Source organism: Felis catus, chromosome A1, assembly GCF_018350175.1.
Source record: "Felis catus isolate Fca126 chromosome A1, F.catus_Fca126_mat1.0, whole genome shotgun sequence".
NCBI classification, from domain to species: Eukaryota; Metazoa; Chordata; class Mammalia; order Carnivora; family Felidae; genus Felis; species Felis catus.
The window spans coordinates 194,527,383-194,552,912 of record NC_058368.1 but is presented as its reverse complement, the minus strand read 5'-3'; the positions used below and the strand labels follow the sequence as shown (position 1 = coordinate 194,552,912).

General features: G+C 39.8%; 1 long non-coding RNA gene across 1 annotated transcript in view; it reads left to right on the top strand.

The window, feature by feature from the left end:
• Positions 1-22,608, top strand: part of LOC123379848 — an 88,887-nt gene extending 66,279 nt beyond the window's left edge. The window contains exon 3 of the long non-coding RNA XR_006584763.1: positions 22,462-22,608. This is a non-coding gene — a long non-coding RNA (uncharacterized LOC123379848). The remainder of the gene's footprint in view (positions 1-22,461) is intronic.
• Positions 22,609-25,530: the final 2,922 nt, after the last annotated feature.

Sequence of the window (25,530 nt, the reverse complement as noted above, 5' to 3'; positions counted from 1 at the left end):
GGGGGGCTGTAATAGAGGGGTATGCTGGAACTGGCTTCATCATCTCATGAAAGCTGATTGTTAGATTTTTAGGAATTTTAGAGCTGGTGGACTTCATTTTGCTAGCTTGACATTGGCCAGGATGGCACATATACCACATAAGCTCTAATACTAAATTAGAGCTTATTTTGCTCCTTCAGGAACTTGTTTTAAGACATTTACCAGCATGCCTCTCAAATAGCTAACAGTTATAAAATATACTATTTGTCATCTGCTATTTGAAGAGCTTTACATGTACTAACTTAATCCTCAAGACAACTTTGGAGGTTTTCATTATTATCCCTCTTTTACAGACTAGGAAACTGAGAAAGTGGATTGCCAGAAGTCAAGTAGCTAGTGTAGTGACAGAATTGGGATATCAACTAGGGCAGGCTGGCTCCAAAGCCTGCATTCATAATCAGCTATCCCACCTTTGGATGGCTTTGGAAGGCTCTTGTGAGGATTCAATGGTTTACATAAAGGGCAATGATTTACATAAAGGGCTTAGCCCAGTGCTTGGTACCTAGTAATTGCTTGATAAATACTAGCTGTTATTACTTATATCAAGGATGCTTGAGTGTTTTTGAAGTCTGATGTGAATCTGACTTCAGTTGTGGATTCTTTTCCCCTCAAAGATGTACAATACATACATTACACACAGCGAATATACAATATTGAAAACAATATTCATGGACTCTCCAATGCTCAGTGATCCTAAGTCTACCTTCTGGGAAGGTAGATCCAAATAAAGGGATCAAATTCCCTTCGTGTTTCTCTTGCCATATTTTTTTTGTCAACTCACTTTCAGGGACTGTTTGTGTACTCTTCCCAAGGCATTCACTCTCCTGTGGATGTGTTCTGATTTGCTTTCACAGTGTGGGGTCCAGAATTGGGCAGACTTAGAGTCTTCCTCATTTTTCCTGATCTCTCTATCAACTAATATTTTTTTCTAGTCACATTTTGCCTCTGGTGTCCTGCCTGCAGGGGACTTTCAAGTCCTCTGGCATCTGGGATGTATATTTGAGCTGTAGTTTGAACACCACTAATATCACACATTTATACGTGTGCCATTACACACCCTAAAAACGTACCCTAAAAACAGAAAAAGAACTCTGAATATGTGCACAGTCACATTGGGGTTTTTTGATGTGCTTTGTCTGGACGTCAATGAATTAGAGGCATCTACTTTGATTACCTCCTGTCTTTTAAACTTTCCTTGTACCCTGATTCCTCTTCCTAGTCCCCCAATGCCCACCGGCATATTTGCTCTCTAGGCCTTTAGTTCAGCTCTTACTTTGACCTGAGGAAAGAAGAATGACAACTAAATAGAAATTACTTTGTCTGTCTGTCTGTGCAAACTATTGTATATGTCATCTCATTTAACTAAACTCACACAAGCCCAGGAGATAGGGGATTTAAAGGGAACTGAAACTCAGAGAGGTTAAGTAACTTGCCCAAGGCTTCACAGCTAATAACTGGCTAACCTAAAAGTCAGACCCACATCTGACAACTCCAGGCTTGCATGCTTTCTCTTGTGCTCCCAGTTCCTTTTCTGCATAACAGCATCTCACAGTGGCCTGCCATGTGGTCCCCTTCCTGCATTTCCACATTTATCAGTGGGGTTTACAAGTTTACAGTATATATAGGACTTAAAGGGATTCCAGCCACTGGACGCTGGGGACATTCTTGCAGGTGGAGGTTCTCCCTGAATTTCACAAACTCTACCACACAGGTGTTTTTTCCTGACCAGCCTTGTGGCTCACTAACTAGTTAGGAGCAAGCTATCCCCTCAAAGATGCACAATGCATACATGTCCCTTTCCCTTCAATCTCAGGAGGCAATGGGGCTAACGCCCTTATAGAAAATAAAGCCAGGCCTCCTTGCAAGGTCCCTGAGCTAGATTTCTGATAATCCAGAAAGGCCTTTAAATAAGAAAGGCAGCATTAAAAACCTGACAAGTAGACATCCTTCCTGCTTTCTGTGGCTTACCAACGGCCCCTAGTGGCCAGTGACTCCAAGTGCCATGAGCTGCAAGCCAGGACCCGCCTGGCTTCTGCCATGCTACTCTGGCTCTGTGCCCTGCAGAGTTTTAAAACACTGCATTAATTCCTGATCAACCTGTTTTGCAGTATTGGGACAGGAAAAAATGGTGGAGTCTAAAACTCTGGGTAAAGAGGGTGTTACCATGGGTGATCTAATCCATAAAATCAAGGGCCAGGCTGTCACTAAAGCCTCTCTCTTTTTTAATATTCCAGACTATAAGCCCTGGGAGGCAGATAATACTATTATCCCTGTTTAGCTGCCAGGTAAATGGACATTAAGAGAGGTTCCATAACTAGGCTACACACTGGTTAGTGGAAAGGACACCCGGGTTTGGGTGGGCATAGGTCTATGTGAACACAGGCTCTAATGTTTGCAGGCAGGAAGGGTTGTCATGCAGTGATCTGGTCTTGGGAATAATAATGGCAGCTAGCATTTAAGAATTCATTCTGTGCCAGGCATGTGCTAAATGCTCTTAAGTGGAGTACACCATTCACTTATTCCAGCCACCATGTAAGATAAACATAGTCCAATTTACCAATGGCACTGTAGATCCTTAGCAAGGTCAAAACTGCCAGAGGCCATACAACTTGAAGGAGTTGCTGGGAGTTAGGACACAGGTCTTTCACATTCAAAACAATTGCTTTCACTTATCTTAATGTATTGCATATGTGTCCTTGTAGCAAGTCTGGGTTGTGGGTCTTTAGTACTCACTCACCTGAAATATATTCCCTTGTCTTTCTTGACCTGGCTGTGTGCTAACGACAGCACCAATAACAGCACTGTTGGGCCAATAACAGTGCAGGGGACTATGGAAGTCTATTTGTCAGTGTCCCTCAGAACATAGACTGTGTAGTGGGGAGAAAGTCCATTGTTTTGTATGTTTCATGCTCTCACTTATCCCCCCTGACTGCTGGTGGGTGGTGGGTGGAGTCGGATCCTGTCATTTCCTGGAGTCTTAAAGGGTTTCAGTGTATGGAGACAGTTTAGTGTAGGGACCACGAGGCAGACTTTGGAGTCAGGAGACATTGCAACAGTTACTAAACCATTCAAGACTCAGTTTCCTCATCCATGAAATGGACACAATGGTGGCTACCTCATAGGTATTTCTGCCTCGGCAGAAATTAATGAAGACAAATGTATATGATATTCTTAGTATAGCTCCTGTCTCAGGGTTAGTCTTGCTGCTATGTTCATGAGTAAGGGAACACACAATGACTTGGTGTGGTTCTCTAGGAAGGTTATCACCAACAGCACTAACCATTGAGGATCTGTCCCCTTGTTAGGTTTTAGCAGGTGCAGTCAGGTCGTTCCCCTTGCAACATAAGCAATTCACTTAGGGCTTGACGCAAGAACAATGTGTGGATGGAAGACAGCCAAAGCAATGAAGTCCCCCTCCCATCGGGATAAAATGGGGGAGAGGAGGTCAGGAAGCCTTTATAGAGAGCCGTGCTAACCAAATCCCTTGCCAGTAGAGTATTGAGTCTTGGGAGCAACAGGGGACACAGCCATGGAGGAATTAATTTGCCTCAAAAGGAATTGCCGTGACTTAATGGCTTTATTGAATCCACGGTTTTTAGCCCATCGATTCCCGTTTACTTGAATTCAGGGCTGTGCAGGAGCTCTGCCGCTACTTTGCCTGGTCCTATCGATTAGCCAGTGTCCCTCCTCCTCTGGCCTAGCACTCTTCCTTCTTCACACATGTCACATTCTATTCCTGCCCCCTGCTTTCTGTCCTCATTTCCCCCCTCCCAGTGATGGGGCTGGACACATACATGTGGCTCAGGCAAACCCTCTGGATTCCTTGCTAATTGAAAATAATGGCACCAGGCAGATCAATGATGCTGCATCACATCTTTGTGCTACTTTATAACCATGCTTTTGCATTAGGATTTGTTTTCTTACATTCGAGCTTTGGAAAAACAAACACCCTGAACTTTTGGGTTCTTTTGGATGATTGTCATATTTAGCTATCCTGGGAGTGTTTTTAAGGAATATTTTCACACTTCAGTGTATGCCAGGATCACCTGGGATCTTGTACAAAAGGACATTTCTGAGCCCAAATATTTAGACTCAGTAGGTTGTTGCTCTCCCCCCCTTTTTTAAAAAAAAGTTCATTTATTTGTTTTGAGAGAGAGGGAGAGAGAAAGCAAGGCAAGGAGGGGCAGAGAGAAGAGAGAGAGAATCCCAAGCAAGCTCTGCACCATCAAAGCAGAGCCCGATGTGGGGCTTGAACTCACAAACTGTGAGATCATGACCTGAGCCGAAGTCGGATGCCCAACCAACTGAGCCACCCAGGCACCCCTAATGTTACTTTCTAAAAAAATGTTTGCTTATTTTGAGAGAGAGAGAGAGAGAGAGAGAGAGAGAGAGAGAGAGAGAGAGCATACAAGTGGGGGATGGGCAGAGAAAGAGGGGGAGACAGAATCCCAAGCAGGCTCCTCACTGCGCAGAGCCTGATGTAGGGCTCAAACTCACAAACTGTGAGATCATGACCTGAGCTGAAATCAAGAGTTGGACGTTTAACTGAGCCCCCCAGTTGCCCCTCTCCCTTTTTAAATTGAGGTAAACTTAGCATGACAAAATTAACCATCCTGAAGTGAGCAATATCCTGTATTTAGGACACTCACAATGTTGTGCAACCATTTCCTCTGTTTAAGTTCCGAGACATTCTCAACACCCTCAAAGGAGACACTGTGTCCATTAAGCAGTCACTCCCTGTCCCCCAGTGCTCCCCAGGTCTTAGTGATCGCTAATCTGCATTCTGTCTCTATGGTTCTACCTACTTTGGGTACTTGCTATAGATGGAATCACCCAGTATATGTTCTTTTGCATCCGGCTTCTTTCACTTTGCCGTAGTGTTTTGAGGTTCATCCATGTTGTAGCATATTTCAGTATTACATTTCTCTTTATGACTGAATAATATCTTATTGTATGCATATACCATCTTTTGCTACTCATTTAAACAAGGATTTAAATTCTGTTCTGTGGGGGATGAACTTTGGTCCACACTTTGAGACTCAGTGGCAGTGGGTATCATTGGGTTTGCCTCCAGGCAGTTTGATACCTTCTCAAGTAGTTAGGAGAGTGCCAGCCCCCAGCTGCCCATTGGGTGTGATAGGCCTTTGGAGAAGGTTCTAGCAGTGGATGACCAGGAAATGCCTAGTCGGGCAGGACAAAACATTGTAGCAGGGCATGGACAGAGACCTAGGCAAATAGTACAGTGCAATGCAGGTAGGAGAGACTTATATTTATATCCTGCCTCTGCTGTCTGACAATGGGCAAGTTAGAAATTCTGTGATCCTCCTGTTCCTTATTTATAGATTGGAATAGCAACACATCATCTCCCTTGCCTTGTTGTTTGGAGTAAATGAAATAATTTTTATTAAGGACCTGGTATAAGGCCTGGGACAGAGTGAGTAACATGAGGCCCAAAGTGGTCGTGATTTTTATTACTTCTCTCCAGAAAAGGAATAATGTGCAGCTGGAGTCTGGCACGGGTAACTTGCACAGACTCTCAGCTGGGAGAGAGATGCTGTCAGCTGGGTTGGCTGCTATTCCAGTACCCTATAGCACCTCTAAGAGAATTCATGAGAAAAAGACCCTACTCGGGACAAATAAGAAGACCTGGCATGGGGCCCTTAGTTTCAACAAGAAGGGGTCACCTGGGTGGCTCAGTAGGTTAAGCATCCAACTTCAGCTCAGGTCATGATCTCCCTGTCCATGAGTTCGAGCCCCACGTTGGGCTTTGTGCTGACAGCTCAGAGCCTGGAGCCTGTTTCATATTCGGTGTCTCCCTCTCTCTCTGTCTCTCCCCCATTCACACTCTGTCTCTCAAAAATGAGTAAACATTAAAAAATTAAAAAAAAACCCACAAGGCAGGGCCTTGTTTTTAAAATGAGAGTTAGTGTCAGAATGGAAGCAGTAATAAGGCTAAACTGATCAGTATTGTCATTGCTGGTCTGATTTCTCTACTAGACTGTGAGTACAGGGAGGGCAGGAAATATGTTTGTCTTTCTTATTATTCTGTCCCTAGCACGTGTGTAGAGTACACACTCAGTAAATATTTGCCACATGCATGGCTGGTTGGATGGATAGATGGATAGATGGATGCTGTGTTATCTCTATGAACTTAGGATTCCCTAAATTCTTCTGAATCTGTCTCATGTATTGTTGGAGGAAATACTCTGCCCAAACTTCCCTGCTATGGGGTTATTTGGAAATCAGCTCCAAAATTCTCAAAAATATGCATATCTTTTGATCTGGTGTTTCCATTTTTTTTTTTTTTTAGTATTTATCCTAAGAAATTCCTGGAGGCTCAGAAAGATTATGTTTCAAGAACATTAATTACTTCGAATAGCAAAAACAGTAGAAATAACTTGCTATACAACAAAAGAGGGATTGGTATTATGATATTATGATTCTTCCTTTCAATAGAGTATTTCAAAGCCATAAAAATAATGTAGAAGTTGTTTAATAACATGAAAGAATGTTCAAATCATGTAGTTAGTGAAAAAAGCAAGTCACACTACAATATTTCGATATACTACCACTGTGTGTATATGTTTGTATATATGAGTATAATTCTGGAAAAAATATATACTAAAATACTATATATTATTCTGAGGGTCTTAATTAGAGGTAATTTTATTTTTGAGCTTTTCTATAATTTCTATTGTTTTTTATGCTGAACATGTAATCAAATACAATGATATCAAATATTATTAAGGATTATTTCTGATAAGAATTTGAGTCTTAGCTGTCTTAAGTGTATCTCAACCGGCACAAGATATGGAATGGCTTTAGCTATGGGGATTGGAAAGCTTTGGGAAGGCTCTGGGGACAGCAAAGTATCAGGCAAGGCTTCTGCAACATTTCACAAGTAGAACATGTTTTTCTAATTTTGCTAGAAGAGAGGATGTTCTTCACTCTTTCATGTCATGTACTCTGTGCTCTCCTACATGTTCCTATCACAGGTAAACTGAGGTAAGCTCAAATGACCAGAAATTGAGGGTATTGGGGGATAGCAGAGGAGTTGCAATTCAAGAAAGTCATGCGTAGCAAGCTGCAGGCAAGTGCATTGAGGATTTGGGGCAGGCTGTATTTATGGGCAAGGAGTGCAAAAGGAAGGAAGTCCAACCAGAGTCCAAGCACTAAGTTCATTGGCTTGAGGAAAGGGAGAGATTCTTGGTAGATGGTCATTGGTCAGAAGGTCTTCTGTAAATCAGGCGTTCGTGAGAAATGAGCTTCATTCTTAAATTCTGTTCTGCTGAAGGTACATGCTTGACATTCTCCATTTTATATCCTCCAATTCCAGTTTAGATTGACATCCCTTCACATTGGCATTGGATACATTCAGGCCATAGTAGTTGTTTTGGTCTACATGGAGACTGGATCCATGTTGTGAGCTTCCAACTACGGAGCTAACCAGCCACACACTAGTTTCCAGAAGATAAGTTGAAACCTTTCGTGGGCTGAATTGGTCATGCAAATTAATTCTGTCCCATGCTCCAGGAAGTTAAAAGAAGAAAGTCTGGGCTGAGAAAGTACAAGTGGGATAAGTATTTCTAAGGGAAGTAAGAGAAATAAGATGACAGCTCCTGACCACTAGCTTTTTAGGTTTTTAGGTAAATATCTGGTTAATTACAGTACCCTCCTGTCCAGGCCTGAGGCTTTGTTCCTGCATCATCTTCTTTGAGGTCGGGTTCTCCCCAGAGGCTCCTGGTCCCCTTTCACTATCATGTGGCCTCTGGTTGCTCCTCCAGAATTCTTCGATGTGTTGGCATCCTAGATGGGAGTGACTTGGACTCATGCTGGGACTTCTGCAGAATTTGAAAACCAGCAGTGGTGATGGACTATGGTGTGGGCTTTAAAGGAGAAGGAAAGGTGCCACAGGGAATATGGGTAGAGGAGCATCTAAAGTCACACGGGATATGATGAATAGGGGGTTTTCAGGAATACAAAGAGAACACGTCTTCAGAGGCAGAGGTGCAGTTTCTGAAAGCCCACTGAGGTGAGAGGGAACTCAGTGCAATAGAAGACCATGTTAGCGTGAAGGGCATGCAAAAGTGTTACAAGGACTAGATAATGAAGAGGCTTGTATTCCATCTTCAGGAGTCGGCAGTTCTATCCTATAGCTCCTAGGTTGCCATTGAAGGATTTTAAACAAAGGAATGACATTTAGTAATACACACACCCTATCACTACTATTAATCCGAGTTCCCTGAAGGCAAATGTTTGATTTTGAGTCATCTCAGTGGTGGCCTCCTCCTGTGCCCAGGACAGTCTCTTATTTATGATAGTTGCTATCCTTGTATTAGGTACTCAGTATGAGTCTGACGCTTGTGCTAAGTGCTCGGTGTGGTGCATTAGAGTTTACCCGAGAAACAGAACTATTAGAGTCTCTCTGTCTATCATCAAGAGATACTGATTTATTACAGAGAATCAGATCATGCAGTTGTTGAGGCTGAGAAATCCCAGATTTGCAGTCAGCAAGCTGGACACCCAGGAGAGAAAATGTGTTGCTCTAGTCCTAGTCCAAAAGTGTGAGAGCCAGGTGAGCTGATGATGGAAGTGTCAGTTTGCAAGCTGGCAGCCCAAGAACCAAGAAGGGCAGATGTTTCAGTCCAAGACTGAAGGCCAGACAAGACCAACGTCCCAGCTCAGGTAGGTATTTTTTTTGGTTTTGTTTTGTTTTTTTTTCTCTCCAGGTGGGAGGAATTCCCTTCTTTTTGAGAGAGGGTCGGCTGTTTGTTCTATTCAGGCCTTCAGCTGATTAGGTGAGGGCCACCCACATAAGGGAGAGCAATCTGTTTTATCCAGTCTACTGATTTAAATGTTCATCTCATCTGGGGCACCTGGGTGGCTCAGTCAGATGAGCATCCGACCTCGGCTCAGGTCATGATCTCACGATCTGTGAGTTTGAGCCCCGTGTCGGGCTCGGTGCTGACAGGTTGGAGCCTGGAGCCTGCTTCAGATTCTGTGTCTCCCTCTCTCTGACCCTCCCCCGTTCATTCTCTGTCTCTCTCTGTCTCAAAAATAAATAAACATTAAATAAATAAATAAATAAATAAATAAATAAATAAATAAATAAATGTTCATCTCATCCAAAAACGTACTCACAGACACACCCAGACTAATGTCTGATAAACTGTCTGGGTACCTCCTTCTCTCCCTTACCACCATGGCTCAGTTAAGCTGACACACAGAATTAAGCAGCACACATGAATATCATTCAGTTTACACAGGGCAAGGTTATTTCTATTTTCATTCCTGTTTTAAAGAGGGAGAAACTAAAACTTAGAAGGTAACAACAGCTGGGAGTGAAAAGGCTATGACTAAAACCCAGACAACTGATTCCTGGGGCCATATCCTTAACCATTATGCTATATTAAATGTTTTAAAATTGTTTATAGGAGCTTCTGGGTGGCTCAGTCAGGTTAAGTGTCTTGATTTTGGCTCAGGTCATGATCTCATGGTTAGAGGGTTAGAGCCGTCATCAGGCTCCATGCACAGCCTGCTTGGGATTCTCCCTGTCTCCCTCTCTCTGCCCCTCCCCACCCTCTCAAAATAAAAATAAACTTAAAAATATAAAAAGATTTATAAAACTGTCATACAGAAATTTAACAAACATATAATCACTAACAATTATATTAAACATCTATTAATTCCTACATAATGAGTGAATAAATGTACTGTTAATGCCTGTCTTCCAGTAAATCCATGTTTTAAAACTTTTTCCTTGTTCTGCAACAGAAAGACAAGGTACAGTGAGGGGAGTGTTGCTCAGCAAACACTGGTGAGTCTGGTAGGAGATTCAGTTTCCCTTTCAACTATGACTGTCCCAGGTTATCAGCTGCATTTCAGTAAAGAAGGAAATCAGTACATTAAGATGTGGAGGCAGACAGGACTCTGGGCATTAAATTAGCTGTGTTGTGAAAAGAGGAGACAGACGTAACTAACTCACAGCAAGACTTGCCTTTTGGAAAGAATAATGCTGTGAAATCATTTCCTGGGGATAGTCTTGAGTGTGTTTGAATGAGGTTAGTTAGCTAAACTCATCCCAGAGTCTCAGGAGCCCTAGGGGGGCCTCACCATCATTAATAACTGGCATGTCCTGGAGATCTATGCAAATCAATTCTGCTTTCCTATTGATTTTTGTGGATTACAAAGATATCCATCAGTCAGTGGACACTACCATATTTCTTTCTTTGCCACTCAGTTTTCCTGAGTACTTTTTTATCTTTGAAGCACATGCTTACACATGGGAGGAGAGTGCTCTGAATCTGAAGAGTTGTTTTGGGAAAGCAAATTTGCCCTCATAATTTATGATAAGTTGCAATATTTTTTTTTTGTTATAAATTTCCTTAAATCAGGGCACATATGGATTAATAAGAAAGTATGGTGGAAAATTCTCGATTATGGTGCTAGGATACATTTTAATATTGTTTACCCAACTGTTCAACACTTTGTCAAATAGATATCAGTTGATTGTTTTCATACTTTTTCAAAAGTAGCAAAAGAATAATAAGCTATTTCAATTTAGGGGTAGGGCCAAGTAAAAGTAAACAAATAATCTTGTTGAAATATTGGCGTACTTAGTATTTGGGAGGATATCACCAACATGACAACCTGGGGACCTCCTGAATTTCCCTCCTTACATGGATGGGGATATACAGCTATGCACAGGTCAGTTCCCCCTGAGAGAAATTTAGAAACAAGTTGAATGACTCCTACACATCAGGCATCTGAGGAAATACCCACATCAAAATGCATAGGAAAAGTTGAGACAGACTCTTGCCATAAACCTCACCCCTGTCACAACATCTTACCATTAGAAGGGAAATCCCCAACTCCCAACTTCTCCCTGAAGAGCAAGGGTGTGGACCACACATCTGGCACCCCAAATTTTAGGACTACCACCAGAGAGACAGGACCCCAAAACACCTAGCTCTGAGAGACATTGGGGCTTGCATTCAAGAGCCCCACAGGACTGTCCCCTCTAGGTTCAGTGAAGAGGGAGCAGAAAAAAATGCAGATTCAATACAGTCCTTATCAAAATTTCCATGGCATTTGTCAGAGAAATGGGAAAAAAAAGTATTAAAATTCATATGGACCCCCCCAAAGACCCTGAATAGCCAAAGTGATCTTGAGAAAGAAGAACAAAGCTAGGGGCATCACACTTTTGGATAGCAAACTGGGAAATACTAGAAAAAAATTATGTTGTTCTCTGTTCCTGGTTCTTGGCACAGATATCCTAAAACCCTTATAATTTCCTAAGCAATAAGAGCACTAAGAACATCTGTTGTTTAAATATTTGATCTTTGACCCTGATTCCTGACAGAGAGTTCCTAAATCCTTGAAATTTCCTGTTTGATAGAGTATCTTTTGTTCTAATGAGGTGACTCTTCAGGGCTCTTGAGTAGCTTCAGGATGGGGTTGCCACCAGAAAGACCAAATCTTGACTAGAAGCTCAGAACATTCATCCCTATCTTCATCCTTCTGGAAAAGGAAAGGGGTCTGGAGAATGAGCTAATGATCAATCATACTTTTATGAGGTAGGTAGCCCTCATAGAAATCCCCAAAATACAGGGTGCGGAGAGCTTCTGGGTTGGTGAACATGTGGAGGTTCGGGGAGAGTGGTGTACAGGGAGAGAACATGGAAGCGTCTCACTTCTTTCCTACATACTTGGCTCTAGTATGTCTTCCATTTTGCTGTTTCTGAGTTATGTCATTTTTAAGAAGCCAGTAATTGAGTTAAGTAAATGGTTTTCCTGAGTTTTGTGAACTATTCTAGCAAATTAATCTAACCTGAGGAGGGTGTCATGGGAACCTCTGATTTATAGCCACGGGTCAGAAGCACAAGTAACAACTTGGACTTGGAATTAGGGTCTGAAGTAGGAGAACAGTCTTGTAGGACTGAGCCCTTAACCTGTGGGATCTGATACTGTCTCCAGGTAGATAGTGCCCACCTTCAAATTGTAGAACACCAAGGTGGTGTCACTTACAATTGCTTGATGTATGGAAAATCCACACATTTGGTATCAGAAGTGTAGAAATGTGAGAGTAAAGGAGAAACACAGGAGGAATTTGTTTTTCCTACTCACAAACTATATTACAAAACTGTAGTAATAAAAATAGTATGTTATTGACATAAAAACAGACACAAAGTTCACTGGAATAGGATAAAGGACCCAGAAATAAACCCGCACATATATGGTGAATTAATTCTTGACAAAGCTACAAAAAAAAAAAAAAAAAAAAAAAAAAAGAAGAAAGGACAGTGTCTTCAAAAATGGTGTTGGGAAAACACCCTGAAACTCCTAGAATAAAACTTAATGGGTAAGCTCCTTGACTTTGGTCTTGGCAATAATTTTATGGATTTGACACCTACACCAAAGGCAACAAAGGAAAGAATAAGCAAGTTGGGACTACATCAAACTAAAAAAAAGCTTCTGCTCGGCAAGGAAAACCATAAACAAAATGAAAAGTCAACCTATGGGATCAGAGAAAATATTTGCAAACCACGTATCTGATAAACCATGTTAATATCCAAAACATATAAGAAATCCAACCAACACAATAGCAAAAAACCGAAATAATCCAATCAAAAATAAACAAAGGACCTGAATAGACATTTTTTCCTGAAGAATGCATACAAATGCCAACAAGTACTCGTGCAACACGTGAACAACAAGTGATGCCCAGCATCATTAATCATCAGTGAAATGCAAGTCCAAACCACAATGAGATATCACTTCACACCTGTTCATTGTCCCTATTCATTGTCACATTGTTCATAATAGCCAACACATAAAAAGAAACAAATCTTAGTGTCTGTCAATGGATGAATGGACAAAGAAAATGTAATATATATACCTATATATGTATTCCTACCTATATATACTAGTGAGGTATACACATACACACACACCTACACCCAATGGAATATTTTTCAGCTGTAGAAAAGAAAAAATCCTGCAATTTGCGACAACATGGATGAACCCAGAGGGCATTATTTATGCTAAGGGAAGTAAACTGAATGGAGAAAGACACTGCATGGTAGTACTTATATGTGGAATCTAAAAAAAAAAGAAAAAAAAGAGGTTGACTTCATAAAAACAGTAGAACGGTGGTTGCCTGGGGCTGGGGGGGGGGTGAGGGATATGGAGAGAAGTTAGTAAAAGGGTACCAACTTACGGTTATAAGATGCATAAAGTCTGAGGATCTAATGTATTATATGGTGACTATGGTTGATAATACTGTATTGTATAATTGAAATTTGTTAAGGGAATAAAACATGAGTGTTCTTAAATCAAAAAAAGATTAATATGCACAGTTATGGGTGTGTTAATTAGCTGGATGGCGTGACTCCTTTAATAATGTTTACTTATAGCAAATCATCACATTGTATACTTTAAATATGTTACAATTTTATTTGTCAATCGTACTTCGGTAAAGCTGGGGGGAAAAAGAAATATTTGCATAATTAAGATTGATTCAGATGGGAGTAATGTTGGGGCTTTAGTGGCCCCGGCTGGTAGGAAAGGATGTCCTAAATCCTGTAGTAGTCTACTTTGTTACACCCAAAAGGAAGCTCCAGGCTAGAATAAGACCAGGGTTCGCCACTTAAGGGAATTCAGCATGGGAATTTTTTTTTTTATTTGCAAAGAACTAAACTCATTCTTGCTAGTTCAAGTAAAGGAGAGTTTTGAAAATTTACAGGAACATTTCACAAAAATGAAAGACAACTGTGTACTTTGCATCAGAAAGGCATAGGCTTTGTTGTAAAGGTCCTAAGGATGGGGTTTTCTCTTGTGTCTGTTTTTTACTCTCTAGCTGCATTAAAAAATGTTGATTGGTTTCTCTGAGTAATACCACTTTCTAAGATAATTGGTAAGTGTGTGGCTAAAAATGACCATCCTATTCACGACTCTACATGACCTTTCAGTTTAAACATACATGTGCCTGATTATACATTTCCCCCCCTTTGTTAAAACTCTCAAGAGAGAGCACTGATTATTTCCTAGTCAATTAGTAGATTGACTTTTCTTGTGTTGCCTTTTTGTGTGTGTTAGGTGTGCAGTTGACTAGGTCACATGCTAAAACGCCCCTTAACAGGTGTTGGGAGCAAAGTTCTCTGAGAAGGGAATGTGGGCTTATTGGTATCCCACTGTATCCCAAATGTGAGTCCCAGAAGGGCCTCTTTTTTAAGCAGTGATTATGCCCTGAATCACAGAGGTATCAAGTATCTGTCCCCTGTCATCTCTGCTAAGCAGAACTCAAACCAGTGGCCGTGAGTTTGGCTGACAGGATTCAGTTACCAGTACAGGGGGATTGGCATGCATGTGGCCAAGGCTCCAGCCTGGTATGCTTATGTTCAGAACAGAATCCCAATCCTAGAATGGGAGTAGGTATGAAAATCAGGAACCAAGGTACAGGCACTATCAAATGGATGGGACAACATGACATGTGTTATGAGGAGGCTTATGACTTCAAACAATGACTGCATAAGCTGCATGATGCGTTAGAACCAGCTGAGGAGCTTAATTTCAGGGCATCTGCCCAGATCTAGTGATCTGCTAAGAGAATTCTTTTGACAGTATCAGGTGCTGAATCGAGTGGACGGTTAGGTTTGGAAACTTGTGACGTTCTAGGCTTTCAGATGCTTGCGCGTACCTGATTCTGAGCCAACCTGCAACAGCCTCAAGGGCCTAGTTCCTCTTACTTCCAGGCTAGGGCTCTTTCCTTTGTATTCTGCTGCTGCCTTTATAGTTGAAAGACATCACAACACTCTTCTGTACCTGAGAAACAGGGTTTGTCTTGCTGTGACTATTAGATTTTATGCCATATGATCAGGGTAGGTAGGACTCAGATGGATATCATGAGAGAGAGAATTTTGAATATATGCGTCCACAACAATTGGGCTGTATCAGAAAAAGTTAGATTTTAATAAATATTTTTTCAATGGCACACGATAACATGTAAGATGTTACATATCTATGCTGGATCTTCCGGGGGTTCTCCTATGAGCTTTTCTAACTCCAGGAACTAGGCTAGTTGCTGAGGCAGATGGAAAGGAGAACATGGCAAAGTATACCTTGACTTTTAAGCTTCTACCGCAAAGTGATATATAATAGTACAGTTCACATTTCATTGGCCAAATCACTCCTGTCACATAGGCAGGGAAGTGTAATCCTACTATAGCCCTGGAAGAAGAGACCTATTCATAATGTCTAGCACAGGGACTTTTGACTTGTCTACTACTACATGCTTAGCATTTAGAACAGTGTCTGGTATATGGTAGGTACTTAAAATATGCTTTGAATAAATATATGAAAGTAAAATAACAGTTCATATCACCTAGGATTAACCTTAGTTCCTGGACATAGTTCTGAAATTATCTTTGTTAGAACCTTTAAGGAAATAATGACAGAAAAAAAAACTATGTTTGGGAAATTGTCTTCAATGTAGATCATTCGTGGCTGGGAAGCCTTGAGCTTGAGAAGCATCTAGGCTGCATGAGTCCCTAGTTGCATTTTATATTGGTATAGGAGTCATTTTTTCATGTTTTTTCAAAGGGTATTTGGCAGGTCGGTTTGAATAGTTGTCTGATTTTTAGGATATTAAAGTGTGGGATGTGGAATTGGAGTGTCATTCAGGGATTTCACTACAGAGCTGAGAGAGGAGCCACCATATTGACAATTAACTTTGCAGAGGATGTCATGGGGGATCCCCTTTTCTCCAAAATTATGGTTCCTCTTGGGGTTAACATTGGCTCTTACATGAAATGGCTAGAAGACTGCACTTAAATGGCTATCCCGGGAGGCCTGGCTCCCAGATCTGCAGGCACATTAAGATTAATGGCCACTTCCATTTTCCTGCTTTGTCCTCAGCAAGCATGGGCCCTTAGAGCCACTTTATGCCAGAAGAACAAATGTTTGAAAATGCCCCTTCCTTTTCTGGGAAATCTAAAACCTGCCCATAATTTGGCTAATTTGTAGTTGATCATGGGGAAGATAATGAGTAGCGAAAATTGAGGGAGCAGGGGACAGAGTTGCTAGGAAACAGATTTACTTCTAACATCCAGACAAATAAACTAAAAAAAAAAAAAAATGGTGTTAATGAGTCCGGTTACTGACAATCTCAGTTCCCAAGAAGCACAAATACGGAAATAGCGTTGCCATGAAAAAGCACCAGTCAGAGGCAGAGGCTCTGGGGAAGGGAGCAGACCATGGAGATTCAGCATCTAATCGTACTTTCTTAGAGTCTTCATCTCATTTCACCTCCTCTGCATTGACTGCTGGAAGGGTCAATGAGGAAAGGTGTGTGTGAGCAATTTATAAACTTCAGGGAATTTTGTGTCTGTACAAATCCCAGTCATTTGAGCAGTTGTGAACTCTGATCTCTGTTTCCCCAACCCAGCAAAACTGCTGCTGTCTGCTTGATTCTAGTTTTCTGCATTGTGATTTGGAAAAAATGCCCTCTCAAAGAAAGCTGGTGTGTAAATGGGAGGGTTTTACCTCATATGCTTCCCTTCTCTTGAGGCTCAAAGCTTTACTTTGGTTATTGTTCAATACCGGAAAACAATTGTTTTATATATTTCGTTCAGCTTTTCCAGCACAAGTTAAATCTGATAGCAGCTACTCTATAAAGGCTAGAACTAGAAATTATTGTAGCTTTCTTACAGCTTTTACTTTATTTTGCTGGGTCAGAAAACAAAAATCCTTCAAGTAGACAAATTAATAAAATAATTATAAATTACGTTGGAGTCTCTGAAGAAAAACAAATAAAGGCACTGAAATAGAAGTGAGAAATGGGCAGGATTTTGGATATGGTGGTCAGTGGAGGCTGGTTTGAGGAGTCTGAAGTTGAGATAAAAAGGATTAGGACCTTACTTATGTGAAGCAGAGGTAGGAGGGGAGAACAAAAGAGAATTACAAATAAAGGTATGGATTCTGAATAAGTGATGCTTGCTGGAATTTATGCCTCACAAACAAGAGCTCGAGTATTGCATTAAACCTGAGTGCCATGTTTTGAAATAGATAATTTGTTGTAAGTGTTGCTAAGCTGGAGGGCTCCAGAGACCCTGAAAGGGGAAAAATAAAGAAGCCAAGGCTGTATCTAGGGATTGGATATGGGGCAGCGTTTGGGAGTATGCTACCATGAGCACTATCTTCAAATGCCCAAATTGCTGTCTTAAAGAGGATAAGCAATGCTCCAGTGCATAGGCTGGCAAACCACAGCCCAAGGGCCAAATCCAGCCACACAGCCTGCATACTAAGAATGGATTTTTACATTTTTTTTTTAAATTTTTTTTTCAACGTTTATTTATTTTTGGGACAGAGAGAGACAGAGCATGAATGGGGGAGGGGCAGAGAGAGGGGGAAACACAGAATCGGAAACAGGCTCCAGGCTCCGAGCCATCAGCCCAGAGCCCGACGCAGGGCTCGAACTTACGGACTGCAAGATCGTGACCTGGCTGAAGTCGGACGCTCAACCGACTGCGCCACCCAGGCGCCCCAAGGATTTTTACATTTTTAAATGATTACATTTTTGGGGTGCCTGGTTGGCTCAGTTAACTTTAGCTCTGGTCATGATCTCACGGTTTGTGAGTTCGGGCCCTGTATCAGGCTCTGTGCTGATAGCTCCAAGCCCAGAGCCTGCTTCATATTCTGTGTCTCCCTCTCCCTCTGCCCTTCGCCTGCTCAAGCCTCTGTCTCTGTTTCTCAAACATAAATAAGCATTAAAACAATTAAAACAAATTAAATGCTTACATTTTAAATAGTCCTCTCAGTACCTATATACTTGCTTCCATTTTGTTGCTTGGCCCAACAAAACTTAAACTGTTTATCTGGCCCTTTAAGAAAAAGTTTGCTGACCCTTGCTCTAAAACAATTGCAGGAATTTAATTTGCTGTAGCAAAAGAAATGGGCAGCAGATTTGGAATACAAATCCTCTAAGGGAAAAGTATTTTTCTAGATGGGGTACTGGAGAGGTCTCCCTCATAGGCTTTCTCCTTACCCCTCATTTCACACTGGCTAGTTTTCCACCTACTCAGCCCATGCATGAGCAGACATTACTTGGCTCTCTGAGAAGAGTGTGGAGGCGCTGGACCAAGTGGCTACGGATTTGATTCTGCGAAATTGGACAGTTTTCTATTTAGCTAAGACGATAGTTTGAGTTGAAAACACCCAATTAGTGACTGTAACTAATACATTCTTTCACTCAATTAAATTATTTTATCATCCAACTGGATATAAAGCATAAAGTCCTTCACGAGGATCAATGGGACAGAATAGAAAACCCAAAAAAGGACCCACAACTATTTCGTCCACTCATCTTTGACAACGCAGGAAAGAGTATTCAATGGAAAAAAAAGACAGACTCTTCAACAAATGGTGCTGGGAGAACTGGAAGGCAAGATGCAGAAGAATGAAACTGGACCACTCTCTCACACCATACACAAAAATAAATTCAAAGTGGTTGAAAGACCTAAGTATGAGACAGGAAACCATCAAAATCCTAGAGGAGAACACAGGCAGTAACCTCTTTGACCTCGGCTGGAGCAGCTTCTTACTAAACAGGTTGCCAGAGTCCAGGGAAACAAAAGCGAAAATGAACTATTGGGACCTCATCAGAATAAAAAGCTCTGCACAGTGAAGGAAACAATCAACAAAACTAAAAGGAAGCCTATGGAATGGGAGAAGATATTTGCAAGTGACATATCTGATAAAGGGTTAGTATCCAAATTTGACAAACTGAACACTCAAAATACAAATAATCCAGTGAAGAAATGGGCAGAGTACATGAGTAAACATTTTTCCAAAGACAAGACAAATCAAAACCACCATGAGACACTACCTCACACCTGTCAGAATGGTTAAAATTAACAACACAAGAAACAATAGATATTGATGAGGATGTGGAGAAATGGGAACCCTCTTGCACTGTTGGTGGGAGTGCAAACTGGTGCAGCCATTCTGGAAAACAGTGTGGAGGTTCCTCAAAAATTTAAAAACAGGACTACCCTGTGATCCAGCAATTTCACTACTAGGTGTTTACCCTACAAAATACTGATTTGAAGGGACACATGCACCCTGAGGTTTATAACAGCATTATCAACCGCCAAATTATGGAAAGAACCCAGATGTCCATCCATGGATGAATGGATGAAGAAGATGTGGTATATATATATACACAATGGAATATTACCCAGCTATCAAAAAGAATGAAATCTTGCCATTTGCAACAATGTGGATGGAGCTAAAATGTATTATGCTAAGTGAAATAAGTCAGAGAAAGACAAATACCAAATGATTACATTCATATGTGGAATTTAAGAAACAAAACAGATGAATGTATGGGAAGGGGAGAAAAAAGAAGAAAAAAAAAGAGAGAAAGAAACAAACCATAAGAGACTCTTAAAGTTAGAGAACAAACTGAGGGTTGGTGAAGGGAGGTGGGTGGGAGATGGGCTAGATGGGTGATAGGTACTAAGGAGGGTACTTTTTGTGATGGGCACTGGGTGTTGCATGTAAGTTATGAATCACTGAATTCTACTCCTGAAATCAACATTGCACTGTGTGTTAACCAGAATCTAAATAAAAATTTGAAAAGAAAAAAAAAAAGAAAGACAGCTCATTTAAAAAAAAATAATAAATATAGCATAAAGTCCGTGAGTAACAGATTAATGTCTGAAATTAATCTGTCATAAGTCACCAACAACCAAGGGAAGACTAATTCATAGTATAGTAAACTAGGTGAATTCTCTGGAAACTAGGCTCTGGGCCCAGGTACTTCAAAAGGAAAATACTAATTTCAGAGCAGTCTTTCCTAGCAAAAACCAAACAGGTGATGGAAAACCCTGGAATATGGTGTACCTATTATTCCTTTACCTAAGGAGAACAGTCTGATGGGGAATAATAAATAATCAGATGTGTATAGGATATTCACTTAGTTTTTGTAGGTGTAGTATAATACACAGTGCTATAAAATATAGATCAGAAATGTATTTTGTCTTTGAAGGAGGTTAAAGACAGTTTTCTAGAGAAGATGACACCTAGGTGAAAAATTTTCCCCCAGTTTTATTGAGAAATAATTGACATACATCACTGTATAAGTTTAAGGAATATAGTATGATGGCTTGATTTGTGAAATGAATTATATGAAATAAATACCACAATAAGTTCAGCTAACATCCATCTTCTCATATGGATAAAATAAAGAGAAGAGAAAAAAGAGTAAAGGGAAAAAAAATTCTCCTTGTGATGAGAACTCATGATTTACTCTCTTAACAACTTCCCTATATGTCATAGAGCAGTGTGACTAGAGTCACCACATTGTACATTATATCCTCAGTACTTACTTATCTGATGACTGAAGTTTGTATCCTTTGATGACTTTCCTCCAATTCCCCCTCCCCCCACCTCATGCCAGTGGTAACCACAAGTCTGATTTCTTTTTCTATGAATTTTTTTTAGATTCCATATATAAGTGAGATCATATAGTGTTTGTCTTTCTCTGACTTATTTCACTTAGCATAATGCCTTCAAGAATCATATATAATGTAACCAATATTAGAATTTCCTCATTTTTTTAAATGGCTGGATAATAGTCCACTGGATATGTATACCACAGCTTCTTCATCCATTCATCCATCGATTGACATTTAAGTTGTTTCCATGTCTTGGCTATTATAAATGATACTTCTATGAACATGGTGTGTAGATACCTTTTTGAGTTAGTGTTTTCATACTTTTGGATGTATCCCCAGAAGTGGAATTTCTGGATAATATGGTAGTTCTATTTTTCATTTTTTGAGGATCCTTTATACTGTTTTCCATAGTGGCTGTACAAATTTCATTCCCACCAACAGTGTACAGGATTCCCTGTTCTCCAAATCCATGCCAGCATGTGTTATCTCTTACCTTTTTTTTTTTTTTTTTTTTTTTTTTTTTTTACAATAGGCATTCTAACAGGTATGGGAATCTCATTGTGGTTTTAATTTGCATCTAGTGACTAGTGATGTTGAGCATCATTTTATATACCTGTTGGCCTTTTGTATATACTCTTTGGAGAAATATCTATTCCAGTTATTTGCTCATTTTAATTGGATTATTTATTTATATTTTGCTATTGAGTTGTATGAATTCTTTATATGTTTTGGAATAAACCCCTTAATCAGATGTATGGTTTGCAAATATTTTTTTTCCTATTCTGTAGGTTATCTTTTCACTTTGTTTATGGTTTCCTTTGTTGAGCAGACATTTTTAGTTTGACATAGTCCCACTTCTTTATTTTTGATTTTGTTGGTTTGTGCTTTAGGGTCATATCTGAAAACTCATTACCAAGACCATGTCAAGAGGCTTTGTTCCTGTGTTTTCTTCTATGATTTTCATGGTTTCAGGTCTTATATTTACATCTTTAATCCATTTTAATTAATTTTTGTGAATGGAGTAAAGTAAGTATCCAGTTTCATTCCTTTATATGTGAATATCCAATTATTCCAGCAGCATTTATTGTAGAGATTGTCTTTTACCCATTGAATATTCTTGGCTTCTTTGTCAAATATTAGTTGATCATATATTCTTGGGTTTATTTCTAGGCTTGTGATTCTGTTTAATTGGTCTATTTGTTTCTGTGGCACTACCATACAATTTTTTTTGACCAAACAAAAAAAAATGGCAGGGCCATTCTATACTGAGGAGTTTGAATTTCATCCTGAGGGCATGGGGAACTACTGAAAGCTATTAACAGTGATATGATTGTATTTAAATTTTAGAAAGATTGTTCTGGTAGCCCAATGGGGGAGTTGAGTGGAACAGAGGTAAGACCAGAGCTTGGGGAGTATGTTAAAATTTCCGTTGCAGTTACCCAAGTGATGAATGATAGTAATGCAAGCAGTAGTAGGGGCAATGGGAAGAGGGGGATGAAATACCAAGGAACTGAAATTATAGTATTAAGTATTTCTTGGATGTGTGTGGGGAGTGAGAGAAAAGAGGTCAAGAATACCATTCAGATATCTCTTGAATGAGATGACCACTACAGGAAAGATGCATGAAAAATTAAATGTGAAGGAAGGAATGATTAGAAGTATACAACAGTACTGAGACTATGAGAGTATTGAATTGAAAATTGGGGAAGTCTTCATGGAAGAAATGGTATTTGACATGAGCCTTGAAATATGGGTAAGTTTTTATATGGAGTCAGTTGTTCTCCTTATGAGGAGGATGATGGTGTTTAAAAATGCTTGGTCTAGAGTGATGCATCTAAGGGAGTCATTCTTTGCTTTCATAGGTAGGTACATGTTGGTAGTTCAGTGCTATTGCCATCCATCCCCTTATTTGACTGTGATGATGTTCCAGGAGAAACACATGATAAGTAAAATGATCTCCTTCTCAGGGGGAAGATGCCAACTCTTGGGTAAAATGATGCTTCCAAGCTCCCCACTTTGTCAGGAGAAGAACCATGGCTTGAACCCACATGGCACTGAGTACAAGGCATCATGAAACTGGATCCAAATAGAAAGTTAACCAGATGCTGCTCACCTGTCAGGTAAGGATATGAATTGAAATAGCTCTCTCAAATAAGAGACATTTTTGCAATAGAATCAAGTCATGCTTGAACTGTATATCCTAGAGGCACAAACCCTGAAATCAGGATAGCTGAGTTGGAGTTGTAGACGGATCTTCAAGGACACTGTGAACTAGACACAACTAAGGAAGGGCTCGAGTGACCTTCATTCTTTTGCTTTTGGGAAACAGTAGCTTGCATATGGCCATTTGGAAAGATGTACCATGAATCCAGGTATTAAAATTCTAATAATTGTTATAGTGCAATAGAATTTTATTTTATTGCTCAAATTATTCAATCTTTGGCCATTGGGAACTTTTCCGATTCTCTTCTGTGTTCTTTTGACATACCTTCAGTATGGGGGTATTTATTTATTTTTAGCACTTGCTTGCTTTCTGGCACTGTAAGATGTTTCAGGCTCATCTTGGAGATTTTCTGCCCCGTCCTAGAATCAGTCATTTTTACAAGGAGGTCTGGTTCCTCTTTGTTCGTTTATTTTTTGTATTTTTTTGGGGGGGTTGTTTGTTTTTGGTTAATGATATTAGAAACCAAGATCTGGGTGCTAGATGCTAGAAGTGCTTTTTGCAGCTAGGGTGCCATAGCTTCCAGCTGATAGAGCAAGGAAATACATGTGTGCATCCTAATTGGTGTATGTATGTGTATATGTGTATACACACACACACACACACACACACACACACACACACCTACCTATAAATACCAATATATTTAACCATCCGTGTCTATATTAAACTGAATAAAGGTTATACTGATGTCTCTAACTTGAATTCATTATACACAGGTATTTTACCCTCCTGCCCTTGATTATCTGTAATTTTTTATTTCAACCAGGAAAAACCAGGCTCCCACCATTGGTGACTCAGTTATTTAATTGTTCAATTCCAGTATATGTGCTTAATAGTTTCAGAGCTGACTTCCCATGGAAGAGAAAAAAACTATCGAGTAGAGGACAGTGCATATGTATATAGTTCCTTTTGCCTCTGCTCTTACAGACTGCACTAATTGTTAGGTAGGTTTATCTCATCCTCATGACTGATATTGCTTCATACATTTGTACCACAGTTAGATTCCTTGGCCACATTATGCCTTCCATCCTGAGATTCCCTGATTATCTAAATCATTTTTTAAAATTTGCATTTGTTACTTTCAGTCTTTGTCCTATAAAATTTTATAGGTTTTGACAAATACATTATATATCCACCATTACAGTATAATACAGAATAGTTTCACTGCCCTAAAAAAAAAATTCATTGTTTTAACCCTCTACCTCAAACTTCAGGAAAGAAACAACTTATGTGTTTACCAACTCTATGATTTTGCCTTTCCATAATGTCATATATGTTGGGATCTCCTGGGCCATCCCCAAGTTTGATGATTCAGTAGGAGGACTCACAGGGCTTAGCGTATAGTACTTACAGCTAAGATTTATTACAAAATACAAAAGAGAGACTACAAAGTAAAACTGGCAAAAGGAAAGGCATATGGGGCAAAGTCAGGATAAAGGCACAAACTCTAAGAGCTCTCTCCTAATGGAGTCACACAGGGTGTGCTTAATTCCCTCAGCAATGAGCATGACAGCATGCATAAAATATTGTCTACCAGGGAAGCTCATTAATGACTCAGTGCCCAGGGTTTTTCAAAGAGATTGGTCATATAGGTATACTCTGTATAGCATGTACCAAAGACCTGGACTCATGCAAAGAAAGATGTCCAGCTTACAACACATTGTTTGCACAACAGTTTCACAGTGATTCACTTTTATGAATTTTTGGAATGGTGGGAAACCCCCTGAAATCCAAGTCCTGAAACACCAGCCAAGCAGCAACCTTGGAAACAGGCCTTTCTAAGGATAGCAATCTTAGGCCTTCTTTGTTAACACTTGTATGTACGTCATACAGTATGTAGTCTTTTCAGACTGACTTTTTTCACTTAGCAATGTGCATTTAAGATCCATTCATATCTTTACATGATTCAATAGCTCAACCCTTTTTATCACTGCATAGTATTCCATGTTTGGACATATCACAGTTTGTTTATCCACTCGCTTATTAAAGGACATTTTGGTTGCTTCTGGTTTTTAGAGATTATTAACAAAGCTTCTCTAAACATTTGTTTACAAGTTTTTATATGGACATGAGTTTTCTAATCAGTTGTGTACCTAGGAGTGTGATTGCTTGATTGTGTGGTAAGATTATGTTTAGTGTTACAAAAAATGGCCATACTGTTTTCTGAAGTATTTGTAGCATTTTGCTTTTTTACCAGCAATCAATGAGAGTTCTCATTGCTTTAAATCCTTGTTAGCAATTGGTATTATCTAATTGTTAATTTTCATTTCAGCCATTTTAATTGTGCATGGTAGTAGCTCCTTGTTTTAATTTGGATTTCCTTAATGACAAGTGATGTTAAAAATCTTTTCTTGACATTCTATATCTTCTTTGGTGAAGTGTACATTTACACATTTTGCTCATTTTTAAATTAGGTTGTTTGTTTTTCATATATGGGTTGTAAATTTTTGTATGTGTTTTGAATGCAAATCCTTTACAAATATACTCTCCTAGTCTGTAGCTTCTCTTTTCATTGCCTTAACAATGGCTTTCATGGATCAAAGGTTTTAATTTTAATAAAATCCAACTTATCAATTTTTCTCTTTTCTAGATCATACTCTTTGTATTGTATCTAAAAACTCATCACCAGACTCAAAGTCCCTTATTTTTTCTTCTAGAAATTTTATAGTTTTTCTTTTACATTTCTATGATCCATTTTGAGTTAATTCTTGTGGGAGATATAAAGTTGTAAGGGCTCTGTGTTGGTTTATTTTTTTGCATATAGATGTCCAATTGTTCCAGCATCGTTTGTTGAAAAGACTATCCATTCTCC